This window comes from Rhea pennata, chromosome 3 (assembly GCF_028389875.1).
Source record: "Rhea pennata isolate bPtePen1 chromosome 3, bPtePen1.pri, whole genome shotgun sequence".
Lineage (NCBI taxonomy): Eukaryota > Metazoa > Chordata > Aves > Rheiformes > Rheidae > Rhea > Rhea pennata.
This window is the reverse complement of record NC_084665.1, coordinates 11,264,670-11,289,517: the sequence shown is the minus strand read 5'-3', so window position 1 is coordinate 11,289,517 and position 24,848 is coordinate 11,264,670. Positions and strand designations below refer to the sequence as shown.

Here is a 24,848-nt window from a genome sequence, read left to right as displayed (position 1 = left end):
AAATAAGGCACATCTTAATGGGTGATACAGATGTATTCCAAGTGTTTGGGACACGGCTCTGAAAGTCATACACTGCTAACTATCTTGGCTAACTCGCACTCTCTTGAAGTTTCAGTTTCTATATTTGTAATGGTCTTCAGCACATGTAGGTAAAGTACCACATAAATATCAAGCATTTTTGCAAGAACAGATCTGGATATCCTCAATTATAATGCTTTCATCCACACATTCTTTCTGATTATCTTGAAACCAAATATATTATTTTTCACAGGTATTTCCAAATCTGGTCCATAATGAGGAATGAAGATTAGAGCCAGTAAAAATTTTCAGCTGGAAAAATTTCCCATAAAAAAGTCAAAGCTTCCTTGAAAATGAAATTTTTCATAGCACTCAAGAGTTACATTTATCAGAGTTGAAAGCTCAGAACTTCCTATTAACTTCACAAACACTCACTTCAATCTGACTCTATCCAGGCTTTTAAAAGTACCAGAAACACAGTGTGGACATTCATATTAAAAATTAAATCTGACAGGCAAGACTATTTTCTACAATAGTAATAATTCAAGAATTTTATTCTTCTCTTGCCTTATTAATACTTTCAATTTTTCTAATCCAGTACACACAAAGATAGCATTCAGAAGGTTTAAAAGATGTTAATTATTATCAGTATCTTTTCAGTAATGAAACATATAGAGGTCCTGAATTGGTCTGAGATCTTTCTATCTGCAAAACTAGCTTTCTGATCTCATCACACTGCTACAGAGAGGCCTGAGGGTAAGGAGGGTCTGCTGAAGCCCTAGGAGACGCTTCTAGCCCTTTGATGGACGCTCCTTTGAGTCCATCTGTTTTCAGGAAGCACTGAAGGGTTCGTCTCAACTTTGTGGCCTATAGAGGCTTGCAAACAATTCAGAGCTGGTGTATTTAATGGTGACTTTCTTACTGAACTTAAAGCAATTTTTGTTTATATGCAGCCTATAAAGCGTGTTGGGTTATGTTTTTATATTTTACAGGAGGTTTTTTGAGATTTCTGTTAAGTACAGTATGACGCTGTTTGTAATTATGCCACTTTCTCTCTTTCCAGCAATATTGGATTTTCAACTTTCTTTCGCATGTCAGTGGAGGCTAAGGATATTTAGGTATTTCAAAACAGGTCTCAAAGATTTCTTTGTTTCCTTCACAACATCTTCTTAACTTTCAGTTGCTGCAGCTTTGCAGGTGGATGGGTTGCCAAGCTGTCTTTCTATACGTTGGTTTTGTATAACAACTGGAGTCACATTTTTCTTGCTTTTTCTAATAGCTGAATTTTCATGGACGGTATTTGCCAAGGTTTGAGATACTGTGATTCATAGAATACAGTCCTCATGCATCTGCCTGTCAGGATGTGTGCTGAAGCAGCCAAACTTTCTCTGGGTGCATTCCCAAAACTTCATCAGACTAGATACAAGCCTGCACCAGTTTACTGCTTGCTTTATTAGTTCTAAAATCTCCAGTTTCTTTACCTCATTCTGGCAACAGAAACCTGAGGGGAGGGCTTTTAACTGGACATACATTATAAAAACGATATGTTATTAGAGTGGAGACCTGACCCCAAATTCTTCAAAGCTGTAATGAATAAACGGTTCACTATATGTTTCAGACCTCCTCCTCCTCTACACTACGCTCTCGCTAGGATTGGTGGGGTCTTCAACTTTATTACATATAATATAATCTTTTAAACATAGAGTGTATACCCCACACCAGTATCTAACTTGGCTTGCTCTTTATTTACCTTTGCCAGTACTGAGATGAATGCTATGTACTTTTTTTTTCTATCAGAACATCTGGACAAATTGATCATTCTCATTTTTCTAAAAAAGTTTCCTTTAATAATATTTCCACCTAATAGTCAGTATGATCTCAGACTAGTTTATTGCTGTTCTTTTCTTCCTTTCTTTACAAGATTCCTTTTAAATCTCTAAGTATATGTAAATAGTCGTTCTTCATTTTGGTTTGATATTTGCTAATTCTGAATATGCAACAGGCAGAGGCAAATACTTCATTCATACAAAATTCACAGTTGTCAATATACAGATATATTAATAAATACACCTTTTCACATTCAGCATCCTACACTGGGTTCCAGTTTGCACTAAAAGGTTTGACACTGGGCAATTAAAAGTCTCTAAGGCCAAAAAGTCCAACTATAATTATTAACAGGTACTCAGGAGACTACTAGGAATTATGAGCTAATGTCTTTCATGTGTCTTAAATTCTGGTGAGGATTCCATGGTTTAAGATAAAGCTGGACACTTCTTTAATAAGTCTCACAAATTGACGAGGCTTCTTAGGTTTCACAGTTGCATTCAAACCACGTGCTCCCTAAGCTTCATACTACTGACCTCTTGCCTCTTCCATCCTATCTGCCCTAAGCTTCATACTACTGACCTCTTGCCTCTTCCATCCTATCTGCTTTCCTTCAATTTGTGGGCAGATTCCTGCACAGCACTTATTACTCATTTTCATCGCTCCTTGCTTAGCTGGAATCCATGCAGGCTCCTGGCTATACTTCGTTTAGTTCATATAGTACCAGTGTTGAAGACACAAATGGTAGGACTGCAGTCAAAACCATACTTACTCTGAGCTTGTCACATCCTGATCAGATCCCCTGCCCTCCGGACAGAGGGCAGATTTACATTTGACACAGACCTTTTGTAGAATAGGATGAATCAGACCTATTTCCAAGTTGTCCTTTCAGCAGTGACCATACTAGCTGCTTCACAGAAAGGATCTAGTAGTACGCAGTTATAAGATACCCAACTGTTGATGTAAGCATCTTTCTAAATCTCAGTGCCATTTCCTTTACAAGTTTTGAGACCACGAAGTAACTACTGCACTGTGCCAGAGGCCCTTTGGTTGTTGTTGAGCCTAAATTACTTTCATGGGCAAGGATAACTATGATTTAGGAGATACAAACATCAAGCAAAATATCTAGAAGCATGCTCACAGATCTAGATTAGGTTCCACATATTATCTTGGCAAAGTTGAGTTTGGAAGTAGAATTCAGCTGATTAGTCTGTAATGATTAAACTGCCATCTTTCCCAGTAAATAGGAAAAGTTATACAGCTGTTTTAAAGCCAGCTGTATAAATTCAGCTAAATCACAGGAGAAGCTTTTTATTCATTATAATATGGCTTGAGGCAAAATAAGGTTGAAGTTATTAAATTGTAACTAAAAGCTAGCCACAGTAAAATATATTGAAATCAAGATTAAAAGCACATACACAGTATGAACTCCTAGTCTAGAGTGGGGAGGCCAGGAGAGACAAAACTAATTCCTAAGTGGAAAACTGAAATTCCTGAAATCTCTGTTCCTGTGGCCAGCATGAATTCTGGGATTTGAAAAGTGGTATGGAATGTCTGCCAGTATCATTCAAAAGAAAAGAGAATCAATCCAGTAACTTTTGCTTATAAAAACAGTAACAGCAACATGTTCTTTCAACCATGACCTTGATAACTTTTTTAAGAGCTTCAGACAGCACCCTGTGTCAAACTATGTTTTTTTTCATGGCAGGGCTGAACTGTTTTGAGAATGCAACAGTTGGCCAGGATAAATCTTTATCTTCATTCGCCCATTGTTACTTGTATTTTTGTAGCCTTCTGGTAGCAAGAGGTCACATTTTCATGAAGATAAATTCCCTATTAGACCCAACTGCGGTCTGAGGTCATTGCATATCTGTGCCAGGACAGACTTAAAAGTGATGGTGAATAGGAAGTTTTTGTGTGTTGTATTGTCCTGGTTTACTGTGGCTGGAGCCAGACGGTGTTAGGACCAATACCAGCACGGGCTAAAGCAGGCATATCTTTCCACTTGTTCATCACACAACAATGAGTAAATAAACACTGTCCCCATCCAGACCGAGCTGTCAGCCCAATTAGGCAGGCGAATGTCCTAACTCACCCTGTTTCCTGTATCTTCACCTACAGTTTCTACTGCTCATACGCCTGGGGTGATTTCAGAGAGACATGGCTGCACTGAAACACGGTTACACTGCTGGCAGGGGTCAGGTCTGCTGTGTCAACACTAATCCTTCCTGTCTACTATCAGCTAGTTTGACATTTGATTTGTGTCACGTTTCTGTGTCCACTGGAAGCCAAATATCACAGCTCCGAGATAACATTTTGCCCCACTTTCCTCCAATCACTGAATGATTTTCTATTTTCTGCACTCAAACTCCTAACCAAGAGGACCAGCAGTTACTAAAGAAAAGATGCACATGCCTGAGAAATTATACTCAAGCGAACAGTATTTCACTTCATAAATACCGTAACATTCAGCTATACCTTCAGGTAATTACAAAGGAATTAAACAGAACGTCCTTACGTACGAGAATCGTATGCCTGGTATTTTGAAACGCCCACTGAAATGCACTCTTTGCTTTATTCAGTGCAACAGAGCAGCTCCGGTATAACACTGAAATTTGTTCACATCTTACAGTTCAACATCAAAAAAAGGCCAGCCACTCGAAGTGCAAAATACCTTAGTGTTCACATCAGACTTGTCCTAAACGAAGCCAAAGACTTCTCTCACCCCCTCCAACTCTGCTGAACAGTTTGTTATGACTCCCTGATAAAGATCAGTATCTACTGAAAGATAAGCCAGGACCACCACCACTTTGGGCCTTCAAAGTATGCTGGACTGCATTACACCACAGTGTGAAAGGACATGCCTGTCACGAAGGTGCCAGCTCTTGTCAGAAGGCTGTTCCTCCTATTTTGGCACCCAAGGAGGATTTTCCCATGAGCCCCAGTAGCTGTAGGCTGAGCATCTAATTTCTAATTCTTGGCTATACAATACATGATGGATATGGTCCACAGTTCTAGCAGGCATTGAGATGAACTACCTCAGGTATATGGATTCAAACTAGACCAATATATCAGCATAATTCTGAACTGCAAAATTCTTATATAAGCAGTTTTCAGAGCAAGATAATTTTCCAAATATGGGAACATTTACTCTTCAGCTACCCAGACACATATAAAAACAGACAAAACTTGCCTTACAAAAGCAGCACCTAAATAAGTTTCCTAACTGTATTTTTGCAGTCCATGTATAAGTAAGTCAGTAGGAGACAGAGGAGCATAATGTCCCTGAAAATTAAGCTATCTCTTAAAACAAAATGATAGAGTATACATATACCTAGATACATCTTTATAGCAATCTAACCAGCTGCTCATTTGAGTCTCTAGGAAAGATCAACTGGGAGATACAGGAATCCAAAGGGCAAACGCTTCCTTCAAATTTTCAATTGACAGAAAAATTTTTAACAAGCATTCATAAAAAATAAATAAGTTATAGTCTAAAAAAAGAAAAGAAAAGAAAAGAAAAGAAAAGAAAAGAAAAGAAAAGAAAAGAAAAGAAAAGAAAAGAAAAGAAAACCAGAAGAAAAAATTCTAAGGAAAAAGTAAAAGTTGAACATAAAACCCCAGGCTTTAGAGGTTTTAAACTGCAACAGAACTTTAAAACATGCAATAACTCTCATTAATCTTACCAGTGAGATATAAATGCATTGCTATCTCACCAGTAATAGTATGTAAGATTGCACTCACTCTCAGACATATTCCATTTGCCCGACTATGTTTTTGTGTATAATATACTCAATCTTTCAAAGTGCTTAACCTTCTCAAGTCACTGAGAGGAGAGCTCACCTACAGTTCTTTCACCACCCAAAATTCAGATTGATTTCTGTGAGAATTCAGTAGCTAACAAAAAATCAACCTGAAGCCGGAACAGCACTCCAGTGATTAAAACACAGCTTTCTCAGAAACATAATGCCATTATTTTTCCCTTCTATGAAAATAGGAAGTATATTAGAACGTACATGCTTTTGTAGGTCAAATGGTCCCCGAGTGGTCCTCGAAAAGTCCGTTATCAAGATACCTTGCCTTGAACAGAAGGTTGGACTAGGTATCCTCTCGAGGTCCCTTTCAACCAGAACAAGCTTGCAGTTCTACACAAATAAAGAGGGACGTTGTCAATTGGAGGCTGGGATTGTACATGACCACGGAACTGGAATCTAGAAATATAATTTGAACTTTATGTTTGTTTTATTGTCAAGAATTTTGAGTTCTTAATCTATTGGCTTGGTGTCACTTCTGAGTGTTTGTCCTAATTCTTCTGGTCATAGGTCATTTCCCTTTTACTCACCAAACTTTCCAAACTCTTGCTGTCAACAGTTACTAGCTTAGCATAGCTTAGCTTCAGTTGCAAATGGATTATTTATAAGGAAAGCTCAAATACTGTTTACTTGCTGTAGCCTGGTCCTGTTTATTTGACTTGATCTACTGCTTCTCTTTGGTTTGAAGAGCACTTTTCAAGGTTTCATTGGCATTCTGCTTGGTGTTGGACCATTGCGGTGACATAGCAGAAAGCCTGGGAAGCAGAAATTTCATAGCAGAGGGTAATGTGCAAGGTTAAGAAACTGGAATTGCTCATAAAACATTCAAGCAACAGAGGGACATAAAAAGACTTAGAAGGGAATCGCTTACTACAAAACACTGTCAAGCAAAAAAAGGAAGAAAAAGACAGAAAACGGTAGTTTTTCTTAAAATCAAAAGTACCTAGCTACAAAATAATTTTTAATCCCTGATCAGCAGCTATCTTATCAAGTTTGGATACCAACATGGTGAATTCTGAGATGTAGTACATCCTGAATTAAAATTTGACCCTAAGGCCACATAGTTGGACAGAACTGTTGGTTAATATTTGCCCTACGTCTAAAAGCTTTTAAATCATTATCTTTCTTTGCATCAGTACTAAAGACAGTACATCATATAACACCTTTAACAAGGTAAAAAACACATTACACCTTCATATTTCTGGTGTTATGTAGAACAACGCACACCATAACTAAAGTCCAGAATGGGTCCCTAATCCAAGAGTACAATTGAATGTAATGACTATAGAAAATAACTAGATATGAAATTAAGATGACAGTCTGCAGCTTCTAATATTCTACATAAGCTGATCATTTAAAGACAAAAAATGCTGGAAATATTAGCATTTTTGGGGAAAAAGAGCTTGATAGCTGAGGATAATGACCTACATACAGCAAAAAACAAACACTATCACACCTCCTCCACTATTACATTTACCTGCAGTATTAATGGCTACTAAGTAACTATTTTTTTGTACTCATAAATGAACTCATTTGCATGTGAGAACACACTTATATGCAATCGTAGTATCTAGCCATGAGACAAAGCAAATAATTAAAAAAAGAAATATGGTGGTGACAGTATCCAAGACAGACATTATAACACAAACTAGTAACAGCTACAGAGTTGCAGTCAGAAATTATAGCTCTTACATATATTATTTTGTCTTTACAGATTTTTCTGTCCCTTTTTTGATGGAAAATTCACAAACTGATTTATCTTCTGTATTTTTTCTAAAGTACCAAGAATTTCAAATCAAAATCTGAAGCTTGGAGCTACCAAAGTAAGTGGGATTTCCCACCCTTACCTATACTTTACTGATACTCTGCCTACAATGAGAGTGACTTTGAGTAAAATTTGGTACCTCTGAGAAACATTTTAAAATTCATGGAAGAAGATTTTTTTTCTTCTACCATATTCCTATTTTGAGGCTTTAAAAACATAGAGAGAGTAAAGAAAATGTTACATATACTGAACTGGTCTACACATACAACACCAGACACAAATGGAAGGGAGCTGTGAATACCCATGGTACAGCAGTGATGCTCAGAAGAAATCTTAAGTTTTGTTCATCAGGTAGGAGCCATCTGAATTGATCAACTGTTTTTTGGTCTTTCCGAACAACACCTGATAATGTGTTGTTCACTTGTTCATTACTAAGAAAGGTAGGGGTGCATGTGTGTAAGCAAGTGCACTATGTTTATACTCAGAGCAGGAAAGCAGAGGAGATCCACAGCAAAGTCTGAAGCAAAGCAAAAACAAGAAAAATAAGAAATTACATCCTTTTTCTTCCTGATCAAATCAGATAAAAGAAAAGTTGCTGGGAAAGACAGGAAGAAAACAGGGTAAGAGAACATTGGGAAAAGCACAGTTCAGAGCTACAAAACACTCATACTAGGACTGAGCAATCTTTGAACCAAAAGTCACCAGTCACAGCAAGAGATTTTGTGAAGCAACATCTTACCAACATTATAATTACTGTTAGCGATACTTTACTGTATAATATCACTTCATATCAGTTGATATCAGATTGTGACTCCCTTTTACAGTGAGGAAAGAGGGACAGACAGGATTAAAACATTGAGGTTATTTGCAGACCTGGAAAAAGAAAATTAGGTTTTCAGACTTGCAGTCCCGTGTACCACCTACAAAGTCCATACTGCTTCTTCTATCTCCTAAGTTTTCTTAAGAAAATAGTATTGGTCATGGACACCATGTGACTAAACTGCACATGAAAGGTCATACGTAATCATACCTTTGAACAAACCAAGGATCAAATAAATTCATTAAGTAGATAAACTAAGAAAATATTATTATTAACTTTCAGGACTTGCAATTCACAGTAATATGTCTTTCAGGAAGGTAACATGAAGTTTGTATGATCTCTTTCTTCCATGTTGCCTACTAGAGCTCAGCTATACCCTTTCCAAAATAAACATCTGAAATGGGAACATTTCCTTTGAATAATTAAGAATATCAACCCCGTCTATCTAAATTTTCACTCCTCCCTTTCCTTGGTGTGCACAAAGTTGTTTCTCTTCCTATCTGCTGGCAAAGAGATGAATGATGGCCATAAGAATCCCTCCATCCCTAGCTAGGAGATGGCTTCAAAGGTCACAGCTGAGGGTAGGCAAGGGGCTTCTTTGGGGAGAAGTAGGGTAATAATGTGTTACCTGCTTCTCCTCAAAGAAGGCCCACGCACAAGGGGGCTGTGACCAATGCTGTTCTCTTAACAGTTTAAAACATCCACTCAGAAAGCCTCTCTCCCAAAACCCATCCCAAAAGAATTGCGCTGCTCCGAGAAAAGGGAGCGCGAAAGCCAATCCACGTCACAGAGCCCAGGCTGCTGCGCCAGATGCTGTGAAACTTGATTCAGCTCGTGTAGGGGGGCTATAGCTGCGATGGTAAAATGAGCAAGCTCCAGTATTATATCTACGTTAAGCACATCTGCTACGGGCTTTGAGAGGATACTTGGCACAAGTTACTTCTGTGCTAACACAAAGGACCATGGACTTTTGGTCAGACTATGAACCCAAGCATTTTGAGGCACTGGCTTTCATTGAAAACATTTTGTCCGCTTCATTTTCAACTGCTGATGTCCCTCATTAGAGCTGTTAGCACAAAACAAGGAACACAGTAACACGACCAGAACGGACTTCTCCCTATTCCGAGCGCTTTACAAGCAACACTCCTTGACTCTTTTATGAGCATTTCAGAATTTCTTGGGGTTTTCCAGCTGCTTTTTGATCACTAGTTTGACTAAGTCACAGTATGGCCCAGCCAGCCTCTTTTTCCAGACAGGAACTGGAACACATGGCTTGTGGTTGCGGTAAATTAATAAGGGGGAGAAAAAAAATAAACAGAAGGGACTTTTCCCATGTGTTTTACAACATTGCAAATCTGTCGACCATCCAGTTCCTGTAGTGTACCACTCTCCTGCCAGTCATTCCTGTGCTCGCTTGCTGTATGATATAGCACTATTCCCCCCACACACACTTGGTTTTTTGTCTTCTGAATTTCAGATTCTCTGATAGTGTAAACTGGTGTCACTCCACTGTAGATTTTTAAAACAGCTCCAGAACTGCTTCCAAAATATATATTTAAATTTATGAGGAATTCCTTGCTTGTAATGGATATAGCCTTAAGTCATAATTATTGCATCTGCTTGCACAGAAATCAATTTCTACATTCTTCCATTATCAACATTTACACAAGTTTGTAATAAAAATACTCAGGCAAGTATCTTACAGGAGAAAAAAATGATTAAATTTCACTTTCCATAAATATATCACAAGTTACGCCCCAAATTCATAGCTAGAGAAAAGGCAACACAGTATTAAAAATTCCTAAAATGCAGTATTTTTCAAAGGTGAAAGATTCCCAGTCAAATGCAAGATTTCCTGAAACAAGCTTTACAACAACAAAAAAAGGACTGCATTGTATTTTTAACCTACATTCTCATTGCTATTGTTCGTTTTTCAGCACAAATACTATTAAAAGTTCCTTGTGGTATGGCTGTTTCTTCATAATTATCAGTGGAATATCCCTGAAAACCGCTTTCCATTCATTTCCTCAGGCCTGAAGAGTGCAAGCAGAACCAACAAATTTCAGAAACACGCTCCCAGCAGCGACCCTGCGAAGAAGTGGCTCAGCTGCTCTTTGTTCATCGGAAAAGCTGGGGTCAGTCTGTGGTTCTCATAGTCCGAGAAACCGTTTAAGAATAATTCAAAATTACAGTGATCAGGAGTCACATTTCAGCAGAGGAAACCTAAAAGGCTACATAACTAGTTTTCCCACAGTCCACGCATCCAAAACTGGAATCTTAGCGTAGCCTCACCTTCAGCTCTATACAGCTGTACAACAGTTGCAACCAGCTGATCGGTTGTGTGTCAAGGAACGTGGCCCTATCTCTTCCTCCTAGTAAGACTGTAAGTGAAACAAATCATCAACTGAATTTTACTAGAGTACTTTGGGAAAATTATTTGAAGGAAGGAGTTTTTGTATCATCTTTGAAAGTACTTGGTACCACTCCTTTTAGGATCTATATTGTTAATTAAACGGACCCTAGCTGTGGCCCTTTACAATCACTTTTCTGTTGCAAAAATCTGAGCATGTTCCCACAGCTCATGCTAAGCAACATATGGGATCAGACCCCAAGATGCAATCCAAAACTCCACTAAAACCTATGGAAAGAATCCAACTCATTCTCTGCAACCCAAACCTCTCTCCGAATGCACCTGAAGTATACCCACAGTCAACTACTTAATCTCTACACATGTGGCTTAAAACTATAGGTGTTCACTTATTCATTATTAAAACAGGCAAAAAATAATAATAATAATAAAAAAAAAGGAAGTCTCCTTAAAGAAAAGATTCCTTCATCTCTTCCAGTGTTGGGTTTTATTGTGATTCACACACACACACTTTCAATATTCTCTTCTCACTATGGTGAGCTAAAAAATAATATTAGAGAGTTTACATTTTAAGATTTAAACTGAGGTATTTTTAAAACTGTTTTGTATTGAGAGATCATTCGTGACTTTCTTCTTTCGCCCTCCCAAATTTTAACAAAGGGCTGAAATAAAAATATGCTAAAGAATTACAAGATACGAATCTTCCAAACGGGCACAAAACAAGGGACTGACAGGTGCATGCATACTTTCAGATGTCTTGTGAAAAAGGTGGTTAAATTGCTACAGGCTCCAAAATCAGTGATTTATGGTAATGGGAAACTATACAGCACGCTCTTGAAATGCAGTTTTAAATGATTGATACAGCTTTAATCTGGCTGAACACATACAGTAGATAGATTTAGTGTCTGGCTTATCTGTCTGGTCCTGAGTGTTCATCAGTCAACCTAACTAACAAGCTAAAACTCAGGATTGCGGTCAGCAGGTTCATATTCATCTAAAATATGGGGTTTGCAGTGAGCTCTTTCACACAAAGAGATTACACTGACTCTGTTTAATGCTTGCTTACCCCTACTAATGCTCTCCAGCTAGGAAAGGAAAGGAGTGTGGGCTCGAGTAGCAAGCTGACCCCTTGCATTTGCTTTCCCCTTCATTACTTTTAAACATCACCTTAAGTAACAACTGCTGAAAAGCACTAACAAAATCATTTTATGGTGCCAGAAATCTCAATAGCTCATAAAATTGTATTATGAACTATGTTAAATTTTGCACAAATCAAATGTGATTTAATGACTTTTAATGAAAACAGTGGTGTTTTCTGTGTGGCTAGTTGCCTTCTAGCATGGTACATGAAACAGCTTCAAAGTAAAGACTCAGCTCATAAAGGTGAAATGAGGTAAGAAATGTGTGGTGTAGAAGATCTAGGCACAAACTCCAAGCTGGTGTAAAGCAGTATATCTCCACAAGTCTCATACAAAATCCCAGGTGCCATATCTAGGGTGGGGTGAGAGCACGTCTAGAGTCACTGGCTTTTCCAGTGATAACTCTGACACGATTTCACGAATTTAAACTAGGCAAGAACATGACTATTACTATTTTCATAGGTCAATCAAGTGACATAAGTAGGAACTCCAAGCAAAAAAATTTTTGGAAAATGTACTATGGACCATATGAAGCATTCTGCACAAGATGAGCCTTTTTTGAAATATCCCTCCCCTCACTATTCACTACTTTGGAAAAAAAAGGATCAGTGGATTCCAGCCCCCCTTTGCTGTTAATCCATACTGAGTTTCAAACAAGCCTGTGGAAGGACAAGACCTGAAAGGGTATTTGCAATAAAAGAGGCAATGGACACAAAAGTATATACTGCTAATTAAAAACTTAAAATTATATCACAATGACTTTAAATGAGAATGATCTCAGTCTAATCACATAATACTTTCTTTTGTGCTCTGGGTCACGCCGTCACTCAGATGCAGCATTCAGGAAGCACATTTCATTAGACTAAATAAAGCTTCAATCATGTGTAAAATTTCCAACTTGAATAGGCAGCCATCATATCATTCATCAGTCTAGATGTATTTAATGGGTGTAATTTCTTCCTCATATTTCTGTGTGTTGATTGTTTCATTTTCATTACAGAAATCTATCAAGATTGTTCTTTTGCTATTCTTCTGGTCAAGATAAATAATGTTTTCTAAGATGTACCCCAGATGCATTTCTTTTTACTTCTCAGAGAATTGGTTGATAGAGGTAAATTTAAACTGAGACACAAAAAACAACAAAACAAAACACACACCCTCTCCCCAGGAATCAGATGATATTACCCATCCTTGTATAACTTGCAATAAATTAATTATGCCTAATCAAAAACAAATTGAGCAGCCTTGTTCAAATACCAGTGCCCCCTGCGGATTCTGACACTGTTTCTACAGTTGAAGGCAAAGGGAATATTTTTAACGTATGACTTTAGAGCCAGCTAAAACACTTGAGAATGAGAGCCCATCTTCCTCTCCCCTTTTTGCGCAATTATCTGTGAGTAGGAAAGTAGTACAATAAAATCAGCTACCTTCCAAATTTCAAAATTTATTCATGAGACGGAAAAATTTGAGGAATATTTGCAAAGTCACCAGAAAGACACTGCAGCATGCAATGTAGCCTACCAGCACTAAATTTTTGCCTCCTGACTTACTTTTAAAAATTAATTATTTTCTTCCATACACGTACTCTTACGATTTGGAGGCAGAGTTACCCTGCTTATCAGAGATAAAATTATCATATCATAAGTGTAGTTTCAAGCTATTTACATGGTCAAAGTTTCAGCACCAATAATGTAACACGAGTTGTCCAGCTAGGATACTTATTTATTTATTCTGTTTATTCCTTTGTGTGTCTCCACAGAGAATACAAATGCAAAACATTGTATTGGGCCTGGCTGCTTAGCCAGAATAAATCTTCTATCCTCTGACTAGCCTAAACCTTTTCCAGTTTTTGTTCCTTTTTATCTTCGCTTCTCTTTATCTTCACTTTTATCTTCTCTTCTCTTTATGTGTGTTCCACCCATCTGTTGTTTCCTCTCGTGACCTGGGCCCCAAAACTGTAATGAGATCTGTTCTGGTGCATCAGGCTCAGCAGAATCAAAGAACATCATCCATTTCAAAAATACAGGAGTCTAATTGGGCCCTAAAACCTTGCAGACTCATTCTGATTAACAGCACTTCTAAATTAAAAGATGGATGAAAATACAAAGAACCTTACGTTTACCTTTTCTGATACGTGAACATTTTTCAGAATCCTGGATTAAGCAAACAGGATGGGATAAGGGATTTATCCATCAGACTATTGTAGTTGAAATTGTAGTAGTCTCCCCGTTGGTGATTTGAAGCCCACGGAATGGAGCCCTGAAAAATAAAGCAGTAAAAACAGTGACTTAATACTATTTTTTTTTCTGGCCACAACTTCCAAGAGAGCCTAGTTATTTTGGATGCCTCAATTATTTTTGAGGGCTAGGACAGTGTGGGAGGAGAATGACTGTCAGACCTACTGAAGTTACAGTTTAAAGAGACCTTGATTCTTTCCCCATAGCTGAGCTAGAAAGTTGACACATTCAGTTGAAAAAAAAAGTCCATCTAAAGCAATAATTTGAATTTCCTCCAGTTTCTGCTGCAATCAACCAAATATACATACAACCTGAATGAGGATGGAAACTGACTCACAAATACAACTCTAAGGACAGTCTTTATGGCCAGGATAAATAACTACTGGTCAGATAATTTTAGTGATACTACAGCTACTCATCCTTTTGATACACAACCTAATTCTCCTTCAAGTCAAAGGAAAGACCCTGATGGCTTTAGTGGATGCTAAACTCAAGAACAGTGTTCAACATCCAGAAAAGAAAGTGAAGGAAGAAAAGCCAAAATCCTTCTCCAGGGTGTAAGGGGAGGCTGCAACTTATTTTCAGTTCTGCCAAAAGGTTCCTGTGTGACCTCCTGCCAACTGCTAATTTTCTCTGGCCAAAAAGCCCAAATATATTTTAAACACCTAATGAATTTTATAGGCTAGTGCCTCTGTGCCTTAATTCCTATAAATAAAATGCAGTAGCAGTACCAGGGAATCTTTCAGTGCAACAATTCTTACGTAGTCATTGTAACTACTTTTTCTTCCTTTTGTGACAAAACGGGAGTAGATATGAAACTTTCCTCATCAATAACTTGTGGCATTAACATGGAAAAGACTGATTAAGAACTCTTCAGAGCAATACGATATGAAGTAGATTCACTTAAAATACAAATTGGAAAGAAATTTCAAATTTTTCATAATATATATACTTATATTGTTGCATCTAAAAAAACCTGATAAAAATCTGCCCTGCAGAGGGAAGTCCACATTTTCTATCTCCATTATAGGGTCAGTCCTTAAACGCACACGTAGAGGTATGGGAACATATGAGCGGAGCATTCGGAATACAGATTAGCTCAGATTAGCTGTAGTCAGACAGGTAAATAGAATTTTTTGCACTATGTATCTCAGCAGGAGACTATCTTTAGATCTCAAATCATTGTACACTTTGAAGCAGGTACAGTTCCTCTATTTTCCGTTGTCTTTAGGATCTATGAAGGCACCAGCACATTCTCACCCAAAGAGCCCAGGTCTGTGATTAAACCATGGCAGTGGATTTAGGGGTCAGGACTCAGGAAGGATCTCTGCATCACATGCACATGCCAGAAACAGCACGCCGGGCTAGAGAACTGCTTTTGTGACAGTTATTGCTGCTTTCCTCCTTAACTCAACATGTATAACTATCTTCATTCTAATTAGTGTTTTTGGTTAGATAGTATCAACAGGCCTCAATCATAGCTGAGGTCCTGCTTCTGCCTTTGGACAGCTCGAGAGATCTAGGAATTGAACCTAAATCTACAGCTCTCCAGCTTAGATCCTTCAGCTAGATGATAATTTTTTGTCAGGACTATCCTTGCAGAGTATAGTACATCCCATTTCCCAAAGGCTAACAAGAGCCTTGTTAATTACTTCAGAGGGTGCGGATCAAATCTAGCATTACCGTGGCTATGTTTCCTAACATGTTCTAGCTCACAAAAGTGTTTCAGGTCTCTCAGGGATCAGAAACGAGAGTTTTAACAGAGAAGTTGATAAATACTGTCCCAACACAAAAGAGCTCTCCTTCAGACCCTGCCTCGAATTTTCAGCTCATCTGTTTCTCTCATCAGGCCCAGTAGATACAAAACATTTCTACTTGTCATGAGTAAAAAGAGTTAATACAAGTTGGAAGTTATTTACAGTTAATAGCAGTGGAAAAATTGCAGAGCAGTTTGGTCCTGTATCTAATAATAAAAAATAGTTTCTTGTAAAGAGACTTAAGGGCAGAGGCTCTCCAAGTTCTTCACGTTTTTTACATTTTTCTTCAAGAAATAGAACAAAATGCCAGTAATCCCAGCATTTTAGGATAAAGTTTTCCATAGCTTTCTGGTGACCTTGACAACAAGGAAATCAATAAAGTAACTATAATAAAAATATAAGTTGGCCCAACCTCTCACTTGTTCATCAATGCAGTGGTATTCCTCAGTTTTTGACTGATGAGAAACTATTTTGGCTTATTTTAAGTGTGCAAAGGCATTGGAGAGAATAGTTGTATGTTGTTAGGATAACTGTATTGCTTTGTAATTCTGGTGATCAGTTTTAAAAATAAAGGTAAAGAAATTTGATAGAGGCACCATAAGTGAAGTTTCTAGACTCTAACTTAGAAAAAAAATCACTAAGAATGCAAGCAAGTGAATAGTTACCAGAAAAGATTCACTAAGCCCATCGATGTCACATTTAAGCCTCTGAGAAAACCTTACATAATTTTTAAAAAGTAAGCATCTTCAGTTCTTTTGAATTCAAGAGAACTGGAATAACGCTGAAAATCAGGGGACATTGCTTAAGAACCCACTTTTAGAATCATATTTCTACAGTGCCTAAAGCTTTACCTGCAACATTCAAATAAAGGATCTGAACCTACGTTCAGATGAGCTAGTTTAAAGAATGTTATTAACTTCGACGCACATTAGATCCAGTCTTAAATCAAATCTTTAAAGGTATTTATGTACCTAATTGCCTTTGGAATCAAGTATTTGGGCTTCTCTTTCTCACAGCAATAATGATTTAGCACAAAGCACAACCCTAAGGGGATGGGGGGGTAACCTAACTCAAAAACCTACCTAAAGCCTACTTTCTAAAAATACTTTTGCCTGGAATCCAGCTGTACTGCTATTCAAGATCACTGATCTTCCCTTTTTTCAGGCAAAAATGTTTACTTGAACTAGCACTGCGAACATCATACACAATTAATCACCCAAAGCATTTGCTCTGCTTGAAACCTCCGTCCCTCGGCGTGTTTGTGTAGTGCCCTTGTTTCATCTGAGACCTTCGAACGCAATAATCATGACAACGACGATGAGGTTGCAAGTCATTGACAAAATACAGTTTTGGTCCAAATGGCAACATAAATTCCACGTGCATACAACCTTCATCCTGCTCTTAAAATTCCCGAACATAATTACAGACAAAACATACGCAACCATTTATAGCCAATCTGCTGACAAAAATTATACGGAGACATTTCCAAAACATCTTATTGTGTAATTAACAAATGGAAGGTTTTTCTTCTTTCACCTCTTGTTTGGATTGTTTTTATTTCTATTGTCATCAACTAGTTTGGAGGAAGTTAGTTTATGAAATAGATCTGGGGTAGGCTCTTTTCTGAAAAATTCCCACTGGTCTGACTTCAAGGCTAATAAAAATGCTTTATTGTTTCTTCTGCTGATCCTCCTAACTGGTCAGCAAGCCCCTAGGGCACAGTTAGTCCAACAAATTCAAGTTTGAATGCCTAGTATCTCACACGCAGCTCTAGAAAGGAATAAATTTCTTGTTAATAATAAATAGTCTACTGAGGTGCTTTGTAATTATTTTTAATTTCTCAGTTTTTCCTGTCTGTTTGCATAAAAAATTCACAACGGTGATCCAGAATTTTACAAAATAACATTATTGCCAGGTACCCAAAATAATAATTCTATAATGTATCAAAAAAAATACAGAGCTGGATCCTGGCTATGTCACTGACCTCTGCCATCAGTGAAAGATTGCCTCATAAATCTTCCCCATATGATTCAGATGTAGATCTAAACTTGACTATAATCTTTATATTTTATATAGAATTATTAAAATGAAAAGAAATGAAATACAGCAAATGCAGACAGAAGCATAAAATAGTAAAAAATAAAATAAAATAAAATAATCCTGACAAGTATTTGGGATTTTTTCACCTTGCTTGGCAAATGGTGGCTCAGGTTAAAAACATACTTCTACTGACCCATTTCCAGATTCTAGAATTCTATTTTCTTCATTGGAGTATAATAGAGATAGATGGTTAATGAAATCATGCGGCATCATTCAATCAAACTCTGTTACTGGTCTGATGATCAGAAGTACAAGCACACTATCCCAAGTGTGTTTGTGCCACGAGTATGCAACCATTTGCCCATGCAATTCACTTATAAATAGCAGAAAAACGCGCACATAATTGTCCAGCACTTTTTCCAAAAGTGAGATTCTGAGGGCTCATGCAGATTCTGAAGCATAAGTAGGCACTGAACTGTTAAATCCCTATAAATCCAGTCTTCCCCCAAGCAGAATAGTAAAAAGCACACAGTAGAAGGTGGATTCTCTGTTTCCTGCATTGAGCAGTCTTTTATGCCACAGGTAGCCTTTTTGATTTCCCTCTGACTGCAGATGGAGTAAGGAAACACTCGATACTAGCTTCTGATACTAGCTCACTGAGTTCAGTGGGAGTCTTTCCACTAACGTCAGAGGGATTTGGAACAGGCTCTGGGTAAATAAGGACAACACAAAGAACACAAACGTACTTTTATAAAGCTAAGAAAAAATTCTGTTGTGGCTCAATCCATCTAAAAAGAAAAAAAAGGCCAAACCCATCCCTCTGGAACAGGCTGAAAGAAATTTTGCTACTACCTGTATTATCAGTAAATAGGTATGTTTTTCCATATTTCTTAAATCTATGGTGTTTACTAAAACACTAGAGATGTGGGAGCAACAAGTAACGATCTATTTTCTGTTTTCAGGACTCTGAACAAAATCGTGGCCTGACCAAAGGTAATAGAAGCTTTTTACTGATTTCTGTAAAGCCAGAATTTCACCCCCTGAGAAGAAACTGCAACCCCAATTTGAAAGCAAAAGCTGTAAAGAAAGCTGGCACAAAAACATAACTAAACAAAGTACACAAGGGATTTAAAATGAGATTAGAAGCATTGTTTTGACCCTGTGGCTTTCAGAGGAGTGTGAGAAAAACACAGTAACACAGTCCAAGGAGCCTTTGCAAACCAGGCAGCTGAGACAGACACTTTAGAAGAACTGGAAAAGAAAGTCTAAACGGAAATGGAGTGAAAGGAAAACACAGCTCCATCTCGGGTGAAAGGCATGAAGCCCAATAATCATTTGGGCTGAGCTTTGTTTCTGGGGTAGGTGTTCCGAAATCCATGTTGGAAGAGCAGACAGAAAGGTCAGGGAAGTCAGAATTATTATATGAGAAAGGAAGCGCGGAACAATGGGCTTAGCGAAGACCTGACAGCTGAAGGATTGGCGGTCTTCTGTATGCAGGAATGTGCCGCTTTTATTGATGGGCTCTTTCTCTGGAGACGAATTACTGCGAGCAATATCTGTACAGACCAGAAGTGCACTGTTGACAGAGTTGCTGAATTATTTGCTGTGGATAAATTATCTAAGTATTCTTTCCCGATTCAGATTTTTAGCAAGTCTAATTACTGCCATAATACATATTACAAACCCTAGTCCAACACAGCCCATACGCATGGATTTTAACAACAGCTATACAAGAAGTTTCTTTAACTCTAGTGGGACTATATGTGCTTAAATTGAGCATAAGCTTATGTTTTGCAGGGAACAAAACCTACTGGAATATACACACCGGCAAAGAAGTCACATGAAAAAGTTGCAGCTGGCAGCAAAGTTTCAAGAACAAGGCTTGGATGTCCCCTGTCAGTTCAGCTGCAGTGCTGGTCACTACTTTGTAACCGTGTTTCCCCGGTACAGAGACTTCCAGCTCTTCAGGGCTGTGCAGTCTCCTTCCCACATCTGTACTTTACCATTAAGGAGCACTGATGTGCCATAATCACTGATTCATTGATGGTTCCCCAATTGCTTATTATTCCTTATTTGCAGTTTGAGACTGACCACTGAAGACCTGCTCCCTCTATGATTGATAATTTTTTAATCAAGAAAGGTAAACCAAAGGAAGTGATAAAGACTCAGTAAAGAAGAGGGAACAGATGCTACCAAATTTTCTTGCTTGTACTAATTGTGTTATTCACATGAAGATATTCCTCCAAGAGCAGGGTAGGCTCTTTTTCACAGGAACGATGGAGGCAGGCAAGCAAACAAGACAGACAAATTCGTCGAGAAATTCAGTGGAGCAGCTGCAGTAAAAAGACAGCTGCAACTAAGAAGCAAAAGGATGGGACCTAGCAATACTTGTTTTCTTCAGCTTTAGCACACCTGAATGATGCAGTCATAGGTAGAAAAACATCTCCACTCAATCTTCTGTTTAGCACAAAGCCATTCATTACAATTTTGAAAAAGGAAAGCTCTTGAGGACTGGAAGGTTTCTGTTGGAGGAGACGTTTTATAGGAGAAAACTGTGGGAATCTGTGGGTGTGTAGCATGCTGAGGTTTGAACTCAGGAACTGTGAATGCGATCTTGACATCCAAAACTAGCAATGCACAGAAGGAGCCAACACCACAGACCACCTAACCTCTGAAAAGTCCGAGCTCGAGCTGTCGCCCACAACTGCAGTCCCTCTGCACGCCAATAGCTGTTGCAGCTCTCAGTCTGCCTTATGGACACTCTTACGATCATCTGTCCCATTAGCCATACGAGCCTATTCCGTTTCTTCTTACGCTGCCTACAGCTTTGAATACATGCTCAGCAATGTGATGCAGACAAGTGCGTTTTGCCCTCCCCCTCTTTTTGGTCAGGAAATGCCAGCCGCAGCGAGTCTCTCGGAGAAAATGAATGGGAAATTTGCAAATTCCTGTAAACACCCACAAACTTTCTCATGATCTCTTGTTACTTTTCAATGGACAGTCCTTTGCGGCTCCAAGAAGGCCAGGCTGCGGAATACAGCAATCATATTGTGCTGGCCTCAGAAACGTGTGGTTGTTCGACAAGAAAAATGCCCACACTACCTGGAGCTGGGCAAGCACACAATCACTTTAGTCTAGCAGAGAAACTGACCTTTTTAAAAAAAGAAAAACAAACAGACAAGCAAACAAGCACTGTTTTGTTGAGCAATAGCTTTTACAGGGAAATCCTTGCAACCCTCTTAATGCACAGATCGATTCAGTCTTGTACTGTTAGTTTTCTAGAGGATTGTGGCCTGATATTTCACCAGGAAGAGCAAGAGACCCAGCATCAGGTTTCTGGAGTGCTGAACCTAGACTTAAAGAGTCAAGTGCCCAACAATTCCTAAAGGTAACATCACCATGTCCTCCTGTACGTGGCACCCTATAACCAAAGAAACCTAAATCACAGCATGGTGGAAGAACGTTGGAAACGATCTCACTCAGCGACTTGAACACCAGTCCCACAGCTCCTAGCTCAGCTAAGTATCTGTTCAAGCTTGAGCACTGAACCACCAAACACAGAAGAACCTACGAGCCTGCTGCGTGGAACGTCACAGTCGGCCTCCTCAGCAAGCATCCAAAAGTGGCTAAGAGTTATCGGAAGATGGCATATGACAGATTACGATGGCTGGAACTGTTCAAAGGAACCAGGCAGAAAACAATTAAATCACTCTTTTCGGACTATATGATTAGCCTGAACTTCCACAAAGCTTCAACAAGATGACCTCGAGGTGCCCTTACAGACTCATCAGCAATTTAGCAGCAGCCAGAGTAAGAAGGAATTGGATTCTTATTAGAATCTAGCCAGAGCAAAACAAACTAAAGATTTGGTTGCCACTGCCAAAAGCTGGGTTCAGAAGTTAGGAATCCTGATCACGCAGATGCCTCATTTGCCCCTCACTTTCCCACATCTGCTGAATTTACAAATAAATCTATTAGAGCATATGATTTTTTATTTTATTTGCCAGAGAGAATGATAGTAACAAAAGGAGGCTGTGATTGAATGAATGTGCCAATGCTCTTCCTGTTTTTTTTTTTACTGGCATATCATTGTATTTAAAAATAGAACTTTAATTTTAAAATAAACAAAGCATAATATGGAGGTTTCTGTGTAAACAAAAAGATTGTATATGTGGTGATATGATAGAAAATTTCATGCTCAAGAAATTTCTCATTCAGCTAAAAAAATGGCAGTCAGTAGACTTTAGTTATAATTGCATCTAATTGATTCTCTCCCCCCACTTTTTTTTTTTTTTTTTTTTTTTTTAATCTGCGGTGTTGTGGTGCTGCATCAACAGCAGTCCTTGACACGAGCATGTTCATTAGGGACTCGAGGAAAGGAAACAAAGAACCATATGAATAACCATCCCATACCCACTGCAGAGTTCAGTTACTATTTATTTCCATTACAGAAACATTCAGAGGTACCACACCATGTGGGGTAGGGAACAGGCAGGACAGAAATAAGTATACACACAACAGTTGTGTTAAGCACTGTGCCTGATCACGCAGAGTATCTTCATCATGCAGTGGCTGCAGCCCACTTTGATACGACAGACAGATGAGCAGCTGAGGCCCAAAACCACCTTAGGAATTAAATACCTTTTGAGAACTTGTGCAATACCAGATGTTGCAGAGCCTCACATTTCACTACCTTGCAGGTCACTGACATCAACAGCCTTGAGACAGGCACTTATATGCCAGATGCCTAGAGCAAGGAGTAGAAGATGGAGATCCAGATGAGGCAAACATCAAAGCCGGGAGGTGCCTAAACTAGATCAGAAACACCTTTCAAGGATGTCAGCCCGTAATTCTAGGTAGCAGAAAGATGATCCCCTCTACATCGGATTCAGAGAGTTGACTCCTTTTATCCATCCACAGGACAAGTCCTAATGCAAGAGGGCAGCTGAGACATGAGTCCTTAAGTTGATGGTAATGCAGAGATGTAAGCACTGCTGGCCACAGCCAGCCATCTAGTTACTCATCTTGGGAAAACCACCAGCAGAAACATAGGCACCTTCAGGCTTAACTGACAAATAAAAAGGATTTTCAAAAATCTAATGTTCAAATGCAGACACCCATTAGGAGTTTACATCCTCTTCTGAATCTATCCCTGCAGGACCTAAGGCAGAACAGAGTCCCCACGACAACTGGAAACTAGATCCAAATTGCTTGAATCAATCTCAAAAGCCCTGTAGCACAGCAGCTACCATGTTCAGCAGCAGCTAAAAGGAATTAGAAGCCTAAGCCATCAAATCAAAATCCTTTGACAAGATCTCATTAAAACAATGGAATGCAGGTTCTAAATTCACTTAGTCACTTTTGAAAATGAATAAAGGATTAACAAGGATCACACCACAATATGCCTATACTCTTGGCGTATATTTAAGGCTTGCTCCCTGCATAAGCTGCATCAGTCTCTTGACCTTTCCACGTGTTGAAAAGACGCTCACAACTACACATCCTTCTGGTGTTTCTGTCCTGCCATGCTAACTGGCCCCTAATTAGTAAATACTGCTTTTCTCAGCAGACTTTTCTAAAAGTTTATGAAAAAAATAGATATTAAGAATCACTACAAAAAAACAGGACTCTCAACATAGATGTCAGTGACTCAACAGCTCTCAGTAACCACTGCAAAATAAACATTAGACAGTAATTACTGCGTATGGGTTGAACATCTGCTAAGAGGAACCATGTTTTCATTGAACTATGATTTTAACAAAGCGATCGCTCCCCAAGAAATACGGCTTAAGGGCAATGCTTTAAAATGTGGAGTGTGTTCACATACAGCAGTCTCCCCTTGTGCACCAAACAGAATGTGCTCAACTGTATAAATAATAGAAGTTTTTGTTTTAAAAGAGAACATTTTACAAAAAAAGACATTTTTAAAGTCAACACTTTTCCCGTTACTTGTGTGGTATCACGTTCCCTGAAGCACTGTGCTAGCAAACGTCTCTGAGGGTATCCCTTACGCACGCGCTTGGCCTGCGCTGCGGGATAGAGACGCAGCCCAGCACCAGCCTAGCACTGTAAGCCCACGCACAGAAAGCCCCTCCTGGCAGGAACGACCAGCCCGGATGCAGCGGTAAACGTATGCAGCCAGCCTGCTTCCCTGCGCAGGCTAGCTCATGCGGTCCAGTAAGACGTCTTTGTGCCGCACGCTGCAGAGCTTCCTGCTCTGTGGCTTTTTGTGCAAAGTCAACTTAAATGCCATTGCACTGTACAGTCATGCCCATCATCTTTGAAGCAAACACGCACTCCTGGGAAAACATGCTATGTTTAGTAACACAGGCTCCTGAAAAGAAGCCTCTTTGAATGGTAACGCTATGGTGAACCGGAGGGGTGTTTGCTCTCTGCCATAATCTCCAATAATAGAGCCAGTTCTCTAAACAGAGCTGTGCTTTGGGAATTAGCTATTCCTGTTAGACCCAGATTCCACACAGCAAGAATGCTTGCAATCCCTGCGACTCTCCGTCCCGGGACAGAGCGGTTGTGTAAACAGAAAACTTCACAGTGGGATTATACTGAAATTTCATGTCACGCTCTCACAGAAAGACCGGCCCTCCGAAGCCCTGAGTATCTGCTTTTACCTGTTACAGGACATAGCAGTGCTGGAAATACCAGCATAGAAATCAATCATTGTGCTTTTGTTTCCCCTGTATGACATGAGAAAGAATACAAATCCAAAACATGTTACATTAAATGGTGCATTTTCTTATTTTTATTATGTGTGGTGTGTAAGTATATAGTGCACTGGGTACATCTGCACGCCGAAGCCAAGTCTGGAAAGCCACCCAAGACCGTACGTACCTATGGGAGTACCTAAATGAGTCCAGACTTCCGGATCTGCTGAGAACTCCCAGTGGAGCAAAGAGGCAGAGGCACTAACATCCAGGCTGTACCAGGGACTACTGAAAACCTGGTATCTGCAAGGCTAGACACTTAGAGATCTTATGAAAATCTGGCTCTTGGTGCCAACTTTAGGCACTTGCCTTTGCAAAATATATGACAAGATTGTAGCGTTTATAT

At 39.0% G+C, this 24,848-nt stretch overlaps 1 long non-coding RNA gene across 1 annotated transcript in view; it reads right to left on the bottom strand.

Moving 5' to 3' along the window:
* LOC134139115 (uncharacterized) overlaps window positions 1-24,848 on the bottom strand; it is a 330,410-nt gene that overhangs the window by 92,643 nt on the left and 212,919 nt on the right. The window contains exon 6 of the long non-coding RNA XR_009958070.1: window positions 13,869-14,005. This is a non-coding gene — a long non-coding RNA (uncharacterized LOC134139115). The remainder of the gene's footprint in view (window positions 1-13,868; window positions 14,006-24,848) is intronic.